Below are 15,437 nucleotides of genomic sequence, written 5' to 3' on the forward strand. Positions count from 1 at the left end.
CTTCGTTTAAAAAAAAAAAAAAATACTTGAAGCCTCAGGAAAGGGTCATGACTGAGGGCTCCCCACAGCTCCGAGAAAGCCTGACAGTGGGCATGGTCATTAAGCGCTACCTGATCTTAATTATCAGCTAATAGGTTCTCAACCTAGGGCATTTCTCCCTCCATCCCAGAAGACAACTGGAAAGTGGAGGGGTGATTTTGGGTTGCCACAGTAACTAAAGGTGGCTACTGACATTTGGGGCCAGGGAGTCAGGGATGCTAAATTTCCTACAGGGTCAGGACAGCCCCACCCCCCAAAGAAATGCCAATGGCACCCCACTGAGAAATGCCCCCTGCCCAGGTAGCCAACTCCTGAGGGTCCAGGTCTGACACAAACAGACGTTTAATAAAGTGCAGCCGACGGGAGTGGAGAGAACAGGATACAGGGTAAGGTAGGGGTGGGGAGGGGAGTAGGGGTGACAAGAAGAAAGGGTGCTGATAGGGGGAAGGCCTCCAAGGGCTTCCCAGTCCTTCGCATCTTCTGATGCTCCCAGCATATTTACAAGAGAGACTATGCCAAATTGGAGTGTATTGAAAGCTGCTGGATGAAAGAAAAGATCCCTGAGCCCTGCCAGGAAAACCCCAGGATGGATCTCAGGCCAGTAGCCAAGGCCTGGCTGCCCCTCCGTGCGCCCCAGCGAAAGTTCAGCAAGCTCAGGCTTCGGTGCCCGGGTTTGCGCCCGGGGGGCCGTGGCGCGGTGCAAAGCCGCCCACGCGGGGAGCCCGCGCTGCATTTCCGCCCCTGCCCGGCCCCCACCGTCGAGCCCGGGCCCCGCGCGGCCGCCCCGCGCCCACTAGGTGGCGCCTGCGGTCTGATGCGCGCCTCGCGGGCTTGGGCCGAGGAGGCGGCGGAGCCCAGCGCCTGCTCCAACCCGAGTCCCAGGATTCCGGGCACTGGAGGGCAGAGCCGGCAGCCAAGGTAGGATTCCCGAGCCCCGGGCGTTTCCTGCGAACCTCTGAGGTTGGGGTGGGCACCGTGGCGATCGCCGAGCGCGGTCTGCGGGCTTCAGAGAGGCAACCAGAGCAGTCGGAGCCGCCCCGCGTGGTGTTGCCTAGACCCGGAGACCCGCAGCCTCCCAGCGGGGCCTGGGGGCAGAGCAGAGCAGCAGGGAGGCTCGCACGCAAACACACCCCCACTAGTCCGTGCCTGCGAGAGGGTGCCCAAATCTCCACGTAGCAAGCCGTCAAAGGAGAAATGAGCTACTGTTGCCCAAAACGACTTCAGGGTGGAGCTGGCAAGATCCAACGCACCACTTCTCAAACTTGGCTGCGCAGTGGGATCACTTGGGGAGCATAAAAAATGACGATGCCCCAGTCCCGCCCCCAGACAGTCAGATGTAACTGGTCTGGATTGGGCACCGGGCATCCAGATACTTTGAAGGTTCCTTAGGAGATTCTATCTTGCAGCCAAGTTTGAGGACTCGTGATCTAAAGGATTTGAGAAAACCTGGGGAACTTGTAACAACCGGGAATGCCGAATCCTTCCGCCATCCCTTTAAAATGTATCTTTTAAGCAGAAAATACTCGGCCTTTGAGCTGTCAAACCCAAGGTCACAAACCAAATCCCCCCATTGAGACTGGTTCTGAAAGAGCTGAACTTCCAAATGGGCAGGGAACGGAAAGACAAATCTGAGAGAACACTCCTGTGGTGAGAGAACACCTCTGATCTCAGAGATGAGCTGAGACCCCCTCACCCTTTCCTGAATGGGGCTGAGGAGGCATGTTTATAACCGATAAAAATGACCCCTTATATTCATATAGCAGCAAAGTGGTTACCAGAGTGGGCTTGGAGTCCCCAGAGCTACCCCTTCCTAATGTGTGGCCCCAACAACTCATTTAAACACCCTTAGCTTCCATTTCCTCATCTGCAAAACTGGTATGATAGTATAAAAATTCTTAGGGTTGCTGTGGGAATTATTAACAATAGAAGCTAATGTTTATTAAGGGTTCCCTCTGTGCCAGGTGCTATGGTAGGTGTTTTCTGTGCATGGCCACACTGACCCCTCACCATAAGCCAGGAGTGGGACTGTAATCACCCCAGTTGATAGATGAGGAAACTGAGGCTCAGAGAGGCTATGGAACTTGCTCAGTATTATACAGTTAATAAGGCGTAGACCCCGTATTTGACGCCAGGCAGTCTGACACCAAAACCCACATGCGAAGTACAATACTCTGCTATTACCCTTGTTGATGGAGAACGTAGAGAAAGCCCTTAGCACAGGGGAGGGTGGGTGGTGCTTGTGTCATTGACACTAGCTGTCACTACCGTGAACAAAGTGCTTTTGTGGCGTTGGCTCATTCGTTCATTCAAAAAATACTGGTTATTGGGCAGAGGGTCATTGGAGTTCTCTGTACTGGTCTTGTATTATTTTTGCAACTGTCCTGTAAGTTTGAAATTATTTCAAAATAAAAAATTAAAATATTAAAATCCTTATTATCGAGAGCCTATTCTGGTTCCAAGGCATTTTTCCAGATGCTAGAGATAAAATGGTAAGACTGAAGCAATCCCTCCGGGATCTCAGGCTGTGGAATGAGAGCAATTACAGGTTCCCGTGCATATGCAATGGGAGAATTGCAGACAAAGATGGGAGAGAAGGATAGAGAAGGATACAGCTGGCACCTTCCTTGGACTGGGGGTCAAAAAAGGTTGAGAAGCCTCCAGGCAAAGGGTGTGGTGTGGAAAAGAGTGTTTCAGGTGGAAAGAGCAGTGTTTTGCAAAGGCCTGCAGGTAGCCAAGGGTGTGGCAAGGTGACAGAGGTCAAAGAAAGCCGATATGCAGGGAGCTCCGCGGTCAAAGGAGAAGAAGTGTAGTAAGATCCCGGGCCCAGGTGGCACTGTGCCTTGTGGGCAGCTCTCATTTCATCTGATTAGCAGGAAGGTTTCCCCCTTTTGACAGCTGAGGAAGGTGATGCCCTAGAAGTTAAATGACTTGCCCAAAATTATACTGCTACTAAGCAGCAAAGGCCACCTCCGTCTTAATCCAGTGTTGTGCCTGCATTTGGGTAATTGAGTCAGAGATCTCAGGACACGGGAGTGGTTGACTGGATTTGCAGAGGAACTGAGTGGCAACAAGAGCCGTCTTGAAACTACCCAGAACAGTGGGCAGAATGTGGAGAACAAAAAATCATGTGGTCCTTTTAAAAATGAAAGTATTCCTGGCATATAGACATGAATGAATGCCTTCGTGAGAGAGTTCTAGATTCCTGTTGTCTTTATGTCCTAGGGCTACTGTAAAAAAAAAGTACCACAAACTATGTGGCTTCAAACAATAGAAAAGTGTCAGCTCACACTTCTGGAGGCCAGAAATTTGAAGTACAGGTGTCTGCAGGGCCACACTCCCCCGAAAGCTCCAAGGAAGACCCTGTTCCATGCCTCGTCCTGGCTTCCGGTGTTTATTGACAATCCTTAGGCTTTAATCTCTGGTTTGGTTGTCATGCTGCATTCTCCCATGTGTGTCTCTCTCTGTATCTAAATTTCCTCCTCTTATAAGGACTCCAGTCTTACAGGATTAGGGCCCACCATCACTCAGTTTGGCCTCATCTTAACTAGAAACCTCTTCAAAGACCCTATTTCCAAATTAGGTCACAGTCACAAGACCGGGGATTATGACTTGAATGTGTCTTTTGGGAGGACACATTTCAACCCAACAACTGCGTAAGGCAGAAGGAGAAGTGGGGGTGGTCATGAAATTGTTAGAAAAGGGACATCTGAAGGCCGGAAACAAACTGCTCCCTGCATATTACATCCCGCGCTGGGCCTCCCAGCCACAGGACAGCCAGGCCTCGATCTACCTCTGCAGGATCATGATCTGGAACAGAGATCAGGAAAATTTTTCTATAAAGGGCCAGATAGTAAATATTTTGGGCTCTGTGGACCCTACGGTCTCTGTCACAACTACTGAACTCTGCCACTGAAGCACGAAAGCAGCCATAGACTATACGTAAACGGATGAGTGCACTTGTTCCGATAAAACTATTTATGGACATGAATTTCACATAATTTTTATGTGTCACAAAATATTCTTCTTTTGATTCTTTTCAACCATTTACAAATGTAAAAACCATTCTTAGCTCACAGGCCTTACACAATGTAGGCAGTGGGCCAAACCCTAGAATCTTGGGACCTATGGGTAGAAGGACATTTAATGTCCATCTAGTTGAATCCTTGCTTGACCCATGACTCTCCACTGAACATCCTCAGCCATCCCCTGAATGCCCCAGTGTCTCACTGGGTGACTTATTCCATTGTTAGCAGTTTAAACTGTGCCATAGTTTGGGTCTCTCCAAAAGCAGATCATGAGACAAGGATTTGGGAGCCAGGAATTTAGTTGGGAGGTGACCCCAGAAAGCCCAACAAGAGAGTGAAGTGAGCCAGGGAAGGGAGAAAAGTTAGAGAAGGGTGCCTTGATGAGTGAGTTACCAAAGGGCAGCTGAGTCTTCAGATGTCTTTGCATGTAGATCCTCTTCTTGCAAGCGTTTCTCAGGATCAGAAGAAAGATACTTCAAGGATATTATCTCATGAAAAGGAGGGGATGCAAAACGATCTTTTCTGGCAAAGTCACAATGTCTTCAGGATTGGGACAAATAGTTGCATTTCTGAAATCTGTGATAATGGCATCCTCACTCAAGGGCTCAATTCCTGTAAATTCGTCACAAACATCTGGAGACACATCTTTATTTGAGATGATGCTTTCTGAGGTTTTGAGAATTTCTAGGGGTCATTGTTGAGCTAAAACCTGTGGGGGATCTACAGGAGGACTGATACTCTCTTTTATTTTATTTTTTTTATTTTTTTATTTTTATTTTTTTTTTTCCTGACTGAAGAAACTCATCAGAAATAGAGAAAGGTGTACTGGAACCTTTAGAGTGAGGTTGTTCTTGCCACATGTTTTCTACAAGTGAAGTTTCCCTGGCACAAGAGTTCACTGGACAAACAGAATTAGATAGAGCCATTCCTGGTATTTCCCAAGACTCGGAAGCAATTCTCAGTTCAGCCTTTAGACCGTGGGGAGCACATCTCAGTTGTGTCCTACCAAGGGAAAAGGAGGCTGGGGTGTTTATCCCCAACTCCTGCCACTCACTGGCTGAGGGTTGCTTCTAAGCCCTTCACTCCCTGACACTTGTGCCCTATCCCAGGCTCTGCACACTGTGTGGCCAGAAAATGACTCGGGCAGAAAGAAGTGAGAAGCTACCAGTGCATCTGGAAAGCATCTGCAGGTGACCTCCGGGGTGGGCTGAGGAGCAAGGATGGGGCTCTGGCAGCATCTGCTACAAAGTGTTCCTGACTTTGCTTTCTGAAGAGGGCTCCTCACGCCACTGGGGACTTGTGAGGTGACATGGTGTGGTGTGGAGACGTGGCACTAAAGAACATGAAGTCTCTGAGCAGGAAATTTTTTCCTTGTTTGAAACCATCTCTTTGATGGTGCCCTGCTTAACCCACCCCCCACCACCCAGTGCCTCCCTGCTGCTCTCTGCCCGGATCAGGCGCTCCTTCCTTCCCTTGATCTTGCTGGACTCTTCGTCCTGACTGCAGCCAACAAAAGAAATTAAAATGAAGTACTAGAATGTTTTTGTAACAGTTGCTCCTCTCCCTTTTCATTAAAAAGAGAGCTGGCCTGGAATTCAGGGTGTTTATCAAGCAACAGTACCTAGATACAATGTAATAACATTGTTTTATGTTTTCACCTGTACGTGGCAAGTGTTACTTACTGGCTTTGCATTTGCAGTAGTGATATCAAGTTTCCTCTCAAATAAATGTATACCAATAGTGTGTCTATTTAATGAAAAATATTAAGTAAATAATGGTATAGGTGACTTGAGAATATAATAAAATATAACAATAGCCACTGCTTACTGAGCACTTACTATGTGCTCAATATTCTATATTCCAAGCAGTTTGCATATATAACTCAATCTTCACCACAACTCTATGGGTTAAGTACTCTAGGGAGTAGCTATTATTATTAGCCCCCCTACAGCTGAGGAAACAGGCATAGGGAAGATAAGTAACTTGCCCCAAGTTATACAGCTGGTAAGTGACAGAACTGAAATACAAACCCAGGTGGTCTGTCTCCATGTTTCTGCTCTTAATCACAGCATTACACTGCTTCTCACAAATTTGACAAAAGAAAAAAAAAGTGACAGTGATATCTGAAAAACTGAATTTAGAGGAGGACTGTCTTAAAGGATTCCTCTTTTTAATCTAGCTGTAATCTTTCTCCCTACTCTCCCACCCTTTGACTGTGGTTCTTGACGCTGGAGCCCCAGAGAACAAATCTGTCCCATTTCCATCACCACAGCCCTTTAGATCTTTGATGACAGGGAGCTGGTTAGCCCTCCTGGATCTTCTCTGCTCTCAGTTCAACATTGCCAGTTCCTTCTGCTTGTTCTCTAGCCAGTGTTCTTGGTGTCTTCTCCCAAGCCCAGGGCCTCGTTCTTCCTTATTCTTTTTCATTCAACAGAATTTATAGTTATTTTTGTTGCCATAGCATTTTTATTATTTTTTTTTTGCAGTCGTCCCACAGCTCATTCTGGGCTCAGGGTAGATGACTGTGATTGGGGTGACTCACGTGGCATAGGACAGCCAGAAGGTGATGACAGAGAGGCAGGCTGGTGGTGAGGGTAGTGCAACACAGTGAATGTGATTAACCCCACTGAACTGAATGCTATGCAGGGGTTGAGATGGGAAAGTTTATGTTGTATATTTGTTTCCACAATTTTTTTTTAAAAAAGGACATTATTAGGACATATGAAAAGCCGGAATATAGACCATAAGCTTTATATCAATGTTAAATTCCTTGCACTTGATAACTTATATACTTATGTACATAATTGTTATGTAAGCGAATATCCTTGTTCTTAGGAAAAGTCCACTGAGGTATTACGTGTTGAAGGAATACGATGAATGCAACCTACTTTCAAATGTGCAGAGAATTGACAGATAGATGGGCTGATAGTTAAGTAGATAGATAGGTTGATAGAGTGATATCGCAAATGTGGCAAAACGTTGAAATTGGTGGATCTGATCTAGGTACCAGGGATGGGGGCTGTGTTGAGTTCTCTGTATGGGTTTTGTATTATTTTGGCAGTTGTTCTGTATATTTGTAATTATTTCAAAGTAAAAAAGTTATAGGGAAAAAGAAAAAAAAAAAAACAAAAACAGGGAGGCAGGCTGGTCACTCAAGAAGAACCTCTCCAGGCCAGCATCATAGGGACATACAGGCTGGTGGTCCTCAGTCTTTGCAGGGCACAGATGGGGCTTCTTAAGTGCATTTGGAACCAATGAGACTGAAAAGGATGGCTGAACCAAATTCACAGGAGACTGCTGCGGAAGCCAGACCACAAATGTCTTAAATCACAATGAGACAAGGAACTGAGACGGAGCCCAAAACCTTGGTGTCAGCTTGTCAGCACATTCTCTCCCCTATAGGAAAGCCCACATGGAATTCCAAATTCTAATTAGAAGGTTGGTATTCGTGAAATCAAAGTAAGGTGAGCTAGATGAATGATTTTAATAGGCAGGAGAGCATCAGATATTTATATCCTCTGAGGGATACAAGAGTCCAGCCAGCACCAGCACGGCGGCTGTCATTCTCCATTCCAGTGCCCCTGATAGACGTGGCTAATCAATTAGTCCCGCTGCTCCCTGGACCAATCTTAAGATCCTTGTCCGGAGAACATTCCAGGAAGCTCTGGCCAGGCCCCTGGGCTGACTGTAATGCTCAAGCTGTTTTTCAGTGCTCTCACTCATCTGGCCAATGTGGGAGACAAATCAGACTCTCAAAGATAAGCTCTCTGCTACTGTTTTGTTTTTTTCAGGACTTCTCACAAATCACCATTTGTCTCTCTCTTTTATTCCTTCAGCCTATGTTAATTCCATTGGCCTTTTTTTTTTTTTTTTTTTTTCATGGTAGAGTCTTGATTTGATTTCCGGGCCTTGCTCTTCTTGCTTTGTCCAGAGACATATCCTATCCTATCCTTAAGGACTTCGGCAGATCAGTAATCAGTGATGTTGTGTTTGCATTCCCCTGATGTGGTGACTTACTCTGTACCCACCCCCCCTGCAACAACTTCTTGCAACCAAGAAGCAGTTTGCTGGGCTCCTGGGTTTTGTTGCATTATAGAAGTGGCAGTAACACAGTTTAAAACTGTTTTTACTGGTATTGCTTGGCTCTGACTACTGGGGCCTGGGGTACAAGGTATGCCAGAGACAGATGAGGCAGGAGAGGTAGCCTAAAAAGCACTAAACCCAACAAATCATTGAGTGCACTGCTTATGGACATTGCTCATGCTTAACTGGAGTTAGGAGTCTTATTCGTTTGGAGCAAGCAGACCTCTTACCAGCCTTCAAAATTTTTACCCATCTAGAGAACCTTGACTTACCTAAAAGAAAGATACGATGCTCCTCAAGAGGAAAGGTAGCCCCCGCTCTCAGCAACAGCCCAGTCTGATGGAGGAGGCCCAGGTCTTATCCTAGAAAGGCTGCCAGTCTGATGAGAGAGGCACAGTCCCTGATGTCAGGGACTCTCATGGAGGAGAGGCATACAGTTTCCTTGGAGTCAATGGTTTCCTTGCCTACAGATGCCTCTATACCTGCTTTCTCTCTCTTCAGTCAGTGGGCTGGCCCAGAAGGGGGACCCTCTTCATGCAGAGCTTCATTATGCCTGCTCTTTGCATATGAGAGGGCCAGTGCTTCTGAGGGTACAGCCAGGAATTTGTTTTATTTAAAAAAACAAAAAAGAAAAAAAAAACTTTGCAACAGTTTGAGGTTTTCAGAAAATTTGAGCAGATAATGCAGAGTTTCCACATACCCAGCAGCCAGTTTCTCCTGTTATGAACACCTTACATCACTAGGGTACGGTTGTTACAATTAACTAACGAATATTAATACAAAATCCAAAGCTTACTCAGATTGCCTGCGTTTTTCCCTAATGTCCCTTTTCTGGTCCAGGATCCCATCGAGGACACCACATTACATTTAATGGCTCTGTGTCCTTCGGCTCCTCTGGACTGTGACCGTTTCTCAGACTTTTCCTTGTTTTTCGTGACCTTGATAGTTTCGAGAAGCCCTAGTCAGGGTGGGCATAGGTTGCCCTCTATTGCAATTTTCTGATATTTTCCTCATGGTTAGTCTGTGGTTATGGGTTTTGGGGGAGGAAGACCCCAGAATAAAGTGACATTTTCATCACATCAAGGGTAAATTACGTTGACGTGATTTATGGCTGTTGATGTTGACCTCGATCACCTGGCTGAAGTAGTGTCTGTTCAGGTTTCTCCACTGTTAAACGTCCTCTTTCCCCACTTTCCATGCTGTGCTATTTGTAAGGAGATCACTATGTGTAGCCCACACTTACAGAATGGGGAGTTATGCTCCTTTAGGGTGGAGTATTTACCTAATTTATTTGGAATTCTTCTGCATTGGAAATGTGTTGCCTCTCCCCTGTTTATTAGTTTTTCTTTTTATCTATATCTGTATGTATTCATGGATATTTATTTTATACTATGGGTTATAATCCAACACTACTTTGGTTGCTCAGACTGTTCCAGCTTTGGCCATTGGAAGCAGAATTCGTGTTTCTGAACTAGCTCCTGAGGCATTTCTTGTATGTATTTGTACTAGTTTCCTAAAGCTGCTATAACAAAGTAACACAAACTAGGTGGCTTAAAACACAGAAATTTATTCCTCCACAGTTCTGGAGGCTAAAAGTCCAAAATCAAGGTGTTGGCAGGTCATGCTCCCCCAGGGGCTCCAGGAAGATCCCTCCTTGTCTCTTCCAGCTTTAGGGGGCCCAGGTGTTCTTCTCCTTGTGTGTTTCCACTTCTGTATCTCTTCTCCTCTTGGTGTAGGGGACATTGATCATATTAGATTTGGGTCCTCCCTATTCCACTATGACCGCATTTTCACTACCTGCATCAGCATCAGCCCTATTTCCAAGTACAGTCGCGTTCTGAGGTCCTGGGGGTTGGGACTTCAACATATCTTTCTGGGGGGACACAATTCAACCCAGAACTGTATTAAGGAATGAGGCCCTTGTATGCCTGGGCCCCTACCCCAGCTGCACCCTCGCTGGCTGCGTGTTCCCTTCAGCAAGTTGCTTCCACTTTCATGCCTCCGTTTTCTCAGTTGAAAAATGGAGCTAATATTGCAGACTACCTCCTAAGGTTATTGAATAGGATACACAGAGTAAGTCTTGTATAAACAGAAGCTGTTATTCTTATTGTTAGCCTGGCATTCAAATTCCTTCTGAATCTGGCTCCAGGAGGTTACCTGCCAAGGCTAAGCAGGCCTTGACAGGAGTTTCCTCCCGAGATGGCAGGCTTGAGTGGCAGATGTTCCCACAGTGTCACCTGGTCTCCTGTGCAGTCCGGAGTTCTCCCCACTTCTGTCTCTCAGTCTCACCACACTCCAGCCAAACAAACAACTGGCCCTCCAACAATGCACACTTGGGCACATCTTCATTCCCTCAAATCCACCTTTTAACATTACCTCCTCTGGATGAGGTCCAAGAACCAAGCAGGAAGCCCTGCTCCTCGTCCACCCTGCAGAGCACCCTCTTGCTTGACGGCCCTCATCACTTCATACCCTATGCTGGATGCGGGGAAGTGCACTGTCCTCTCTCTGAGCAGTCCTTGTCCTTGGTCACCTTTCTATATGTCTGCACACACTGGGCTCCCCGGTGTGGTTGTCTGTAGCCTTGTTTGCATGTGTGGTAAGTTTTGACAAAACAAAGGAAGTGGTGGAAAAGCCATATCCTGGGTGCTGAGTGGGTCTAACCGGGCAGACTGACAGGGCAGGACTTCTCAGAGGTTGAGAAGTGGACCCTGGGCCACTTCTACTTTTTGAGGCTTCTGAGATATTAAAAAATGAAGAAATGCAAAAGTGGTAGTTGATTCAAACTGCTCGAGCCTATCAGCATGTCTCAGGGACAGTGCATACAGCCCTTTATGCAGTAGAAGGCTAACTTTGAGTCCCTACACAAATGTGAGATCCACTGCCCTCCCGCCCCTACTGTGATGTGGGAAAAGGGTCTGAGGGTTGCTCTTACTGTGGTGCGGGTGGGGATAGCATCATATTCCCACAGGTGAGCCCTGTGATCACCTAATCATCTCCCCAGAACGGGATGCTGAGAACTCGCAGACCCTTTTTAAGCCCTGCATTAGAAGACTCCAGAACCCCAGGGTCATGGAGGTCACAATCTGAGACAGAGACAGTCACCCAGGGGTGCAGATGAAAGAGAACAGCCAGCTTGCCCACCCCCACAGTCTTGTTTAACCTTGTGGGGATTTTGTCAGCTGTGTTTCTAGCCCACATCAGTTTCCATTTGAGGAGTTGTGATGGGGGCAAAAGGTGAAGGAAACACACAGCATAATGGCCTGTCCCTTTTCAGGCATTTTCCCCAGTTCCCCCTGGAAAACTCTAAATGGCTGGCCTCCCTGCTTTTCTGTCTTTCAAATGTCCTGGGGACTTCTTCCATTCAGGATAGCTGGTGAAACTGCTCATTTCCAGGCATTGGATTTATTTACTTCTTGGTTTTTCGGTTTCTTTTCTTTTCTTTTTTTTCTACACACACACACACACACACCCCGCCCCATTCTGTATCATTGCAAATGTCTGCAGAAGCCATTGGCAGCAGTGTCTGGAGACACAGCCTCTGTCTCCTTGTCTCTCTTCTCTCCTCCTCCTTTCCTCCTCCTCCTCCTCCCTGGTGAAGCCTGTTGTTGTCTTATCCCTCAGTCACAGGGCCGGGTTCCCAGCCACTTGTTTCACTCCAGCTGCTGCTCCCACAGGCCCCAGCCAACTCCTATTTCCATAGCAACTGAAACTCATTTTTCCATCCCTGCATTTTCACTTTGGAAAGAAAACCCATAGTAGTCTTTTAAAAGAAAAAAAAAAAAAAAATGAGCCACATCTGGCATAGTTGACTTGGGACTATACTGAACTCCCAGTTCCCCCAACTGCCCTGATCTGCTAAAGACCTTCACCGACTTCCGTCTCCCACCCCCACTCCTCGAACTCCCCAAGGCCCCCAGCTTAAGAAGTCTGTGTGGGTCCTTTCTCACTTTAAATTAATACAAGGTGACTTTGTACTTTGCCAGCCCAGGGAAGAGAAGGTTAGAGGCTCTATTGGATTGCATCAGGTGATGCTAATCTGCATCAACAAGAGTGTCTGTTTACATTCCCCCTGACTGGGAGTTCAGAGGATACCTGAATATGTCATTATGTCATCCCTGAAGAAGAGGATCCCACCCTCCAATTCTCGGGAGGCACTACTCCTGGGTTGTTTGCGCAACATCTGATGACTACACTCCAGTGTGGTTGTTTGGCTGGCTTTACATATATGGGAGTCTAGGAGTAGGATTTGAAGGGCCCTCAGAAAGCTCTCCATCCCCCATCCCCACCCCCAAAAAAGACTTTCCTTACTGACCTGGCCCATCCCTGGAGCCTCATATTCCAGGATCAGCTGTGCATTCCATCAGGCACACACACCATTTTCTATTAAAAATGCAATGTGTATGTTAAGCTATGGTCAGCTTGGACACCCCACCCTCTGCAAGGTACCTTGCACACATTGAGTGCTCAATTATGTTTGTTGAGCTGAATTAATGTCTTAGCATAATGGGGTTCAGCAAATGACTTTCTAATTTGACATGCAGCCAGAAACACTTGGGGAACTGAACTCTGGAGAGGCACATTTTGGCAAGAAGAGTCTGTTGTTTTTTTTACTAACCACTCTTTTGGATTATCCACTCCCCTAAACCCTGCTCACACCTCCATCAACACGAATCACTGAGCGTCACATGCAAAGTGCAGAAATCAGTTTCTAATACAGCAGTTTCTTCTTATGGTTGTTCAAAAAAAAAAAAAAAAATGTGTGCTGAGAAAATAAGGAGTGTCACTAAACACCTCCAATGGGGAGTCACTGTTAATCTAAACACACTCTCTCTCCACAACTTGCTACCTCCACCCACCTCTGCTGCCCAAGCAAGCTGGACTTTCTGAGTCACTGGTGATGTGGGTTTTTTTACACAAAGCAGGGGAAGAACCCCCACGGTCTGCTCCGCTCTGGCTATGAAAAATACAAGCTGCGTTTGACTGAATGACAAAAAGAAATCTGTTGAACCAGGAAGCGTAGTAAATACCGTGACTCTCTGCAATGTGCGCAGCCCAAACAGCTTTTTCCAGTCTGGAAAAATGAAGAGATTTGTCTGTGCAAAACCAGCCAAGTCTCCACCCTCCTCCCTTTTCACCCCCTCCCTCACCCCCACCACTGCCACCACAACTCCTGGCAAAGCCTCCCACCCGGTCCCAGACATTCAGTCATCAGCTTTCATCCTCTATGACTTGTGTTGCCCCAGGAAATAACATTGCCCAGGCTCTGGGGAGATAAACCAGCCTCTCCCAGGAGTCCTTTTAGGGATGTGTGTCTGGTTGGGTTTCGCCAGTCTTCTCTGACCTTGACCAGAGTTGGCCAGCAGCAAAATGGTGCAGGAGGCAGAATGGATCCGGTGTCTTCTCTTCCTTCACTCAGTCCCTGCTTTCTCCTCCTTCCTCATCCTTTCTGCTTATTATTATTGTTGTTGTTGTTGTTGTTGTTGTCACATATATACATAACATTTGCCATTTTAACTATTTTTAAGTGTACAATTCAGTGGCATTAATTACTTTTACAATATCACGCTACCAGTGTCACCTTCCATTACTAAAACTTTTCGTCACCCAAAATAGAAGCTCTTTGCCCATTAATTAAGAACTCTCCCTTCCCCCTACCCCAGCCCCTGGTAACCTCTAATTTACTTTCTGTCTCTATGAATTTGCTTACTCTCGATATTTCGTATGTGGAATAATACAGTATTTGTGCTTTTGTGTCTGGCTCCTTTCACTTAGCATATTGCTTTCAAAGTGCATCTATGTATCAGAACACCATTCCCTTTTATGACTGAAAAATATTCCATTGTATGGATATGCCACATTTGTTTATGCAGTTACCTGTTATGGGCATTTAGGTTGTTTTCATCTTTTGGGTATTGTGAATAATACTCTGAACGCTGGTGTCCAGGTATCTGTTTGAGTCCCTGCTTTCAGTTCTTTGGGGTTTATATCTAAGAGTGGAAATGCTGGATCTTATGGTAATTCTGTGTTTAACTTTTTTGAGGAACTACCAGGCCGTTTTCCACAGCAGCTGCACCATTTACATTCTCACCTGCAATGCACAAGAGTTCCAGTTTTTCCACATCCTCATCAACGCTTGTTATTTTCTGTATTATTGTGTGTTTTTTTCCAGTAATAGCCTTCCTAGTGGGTGTGAAGTAGTAGTTCATTGTGGTTTTGATTTTCTTTTCCCTAATGGCTAATAATGATGTTGAGCGTCTTTTCGTGTGTTTTTTGGCCATTTGTATATCTTCTGTGGAGAAATGTCTATTCAAGTCCTTTGCCCACTTTTTAGTTGAGCTGTTTGCCATTTTGTTATTGAGTTGGAGGAGTTCTCCCCCTTTGGCCTTAAAAAAAAACCTTTATCCCATCCCTACTTCCATAAGACAATGTTTAGAGGGAAGACTTGCAAAAGGTGAGATTTTTAAAAGCCTTAACTCTCAGTGAATATAGGGTGTGGGGGCTGGATGAGGAAACTTCCCGATGACTCTCAAAGCCAGCCAGATCTGGACAACCTTTGATGGGTACAGCATTTCTAAAAGGAGTAACATGCAGGGGAAATCTGGTTTGGCAACTTGACTTGAAGATACATTTGCATGACAACCTTGCTGTTTTATTTTATATGTTTTGGGGAGTGGTAGTGCTGATGAAGACTGTGGGGCAGTTAGACTTCCACCCAAGCCACTGAAGACAGCATCTCAAATCTACAGTTCAGTGTATGGCAGAGGGCACTGGAATTGGCATGGAAGCAATGGATTTGAACCCTGGCTGCTATGAGTAGGACCTGTCTGTCTTAATCAGCACTATTTCCACAGCACCTGGCACAAGCCTTCCAATAGCAGGTGCTCAGTTAATGTTTGTTGAGTCAGTAAATCAATGAGTGAACCAGAAACACTGGATACTTTTCTTCTTCGCACCTCAGTTTCCTCATCTATAAAAAGTGACGTAACAAAAACTAAATGGAAAATAGGGTGGGATGGGGGGATGGTTTGGGTGTTCTTTTTTACTTTTATTTTTTATTCTTATTCTGATTCTTTCTGATGTAAGGAAAATGTTCAGAAATAGATTGTGGTGATGAATGCATAACTAGATGATTGTACTGTGAACAGTTGATTGTACACCATGGATGACTGTATGGTATGTAAATATATTTCAATAAAACTGAATTTAATTAAAAAAAAAGTAGTGTAAATGATCTGATACTTACTCTGCCTAGCTCACTGGGTTATTGTGAATGTGTGTGAAAGGAGG

The 15,437-nt window shown here is 45.9% G+C and overlaps 1 protein-coding gene across 1 annotated transcript in view; it reads left to right on the forward strand.

Moving 5' to 3' along the window:
- The first annotated feature begins 909 nt into the window (after positions 1-909).
- The window catches only part of CHD9 (chromodomain helicase DNA binding protein 9), a 284,977-nt gene continuing 270,449 nt past the window's right edge, over positions 910-15,437 (forward strand). Inside the window, exon 1 of the mRNA XM_037816043.1 lies at positions 910-957. The gene's annotated coding sequence lies outside the window, so the exon portion shown is untranslated. The remainder of the gene's footprint in view (positions 958-15,437) is intronic.

This window comes from Choloepus didactylus, chromosome 22 (genome assembly GCF_015220235.1).
Source record: "Choloepus didactylus isolate mChoDid1 chromosome 22, mChoDid1.pri, whole genome shotgun sequence".
Lineage (NCBI taxonomy): Eukaryota > Metazoa > Chordata > Mammalia > Pilosa > Megalonychidae > Choloepus > Choloepus didactylus.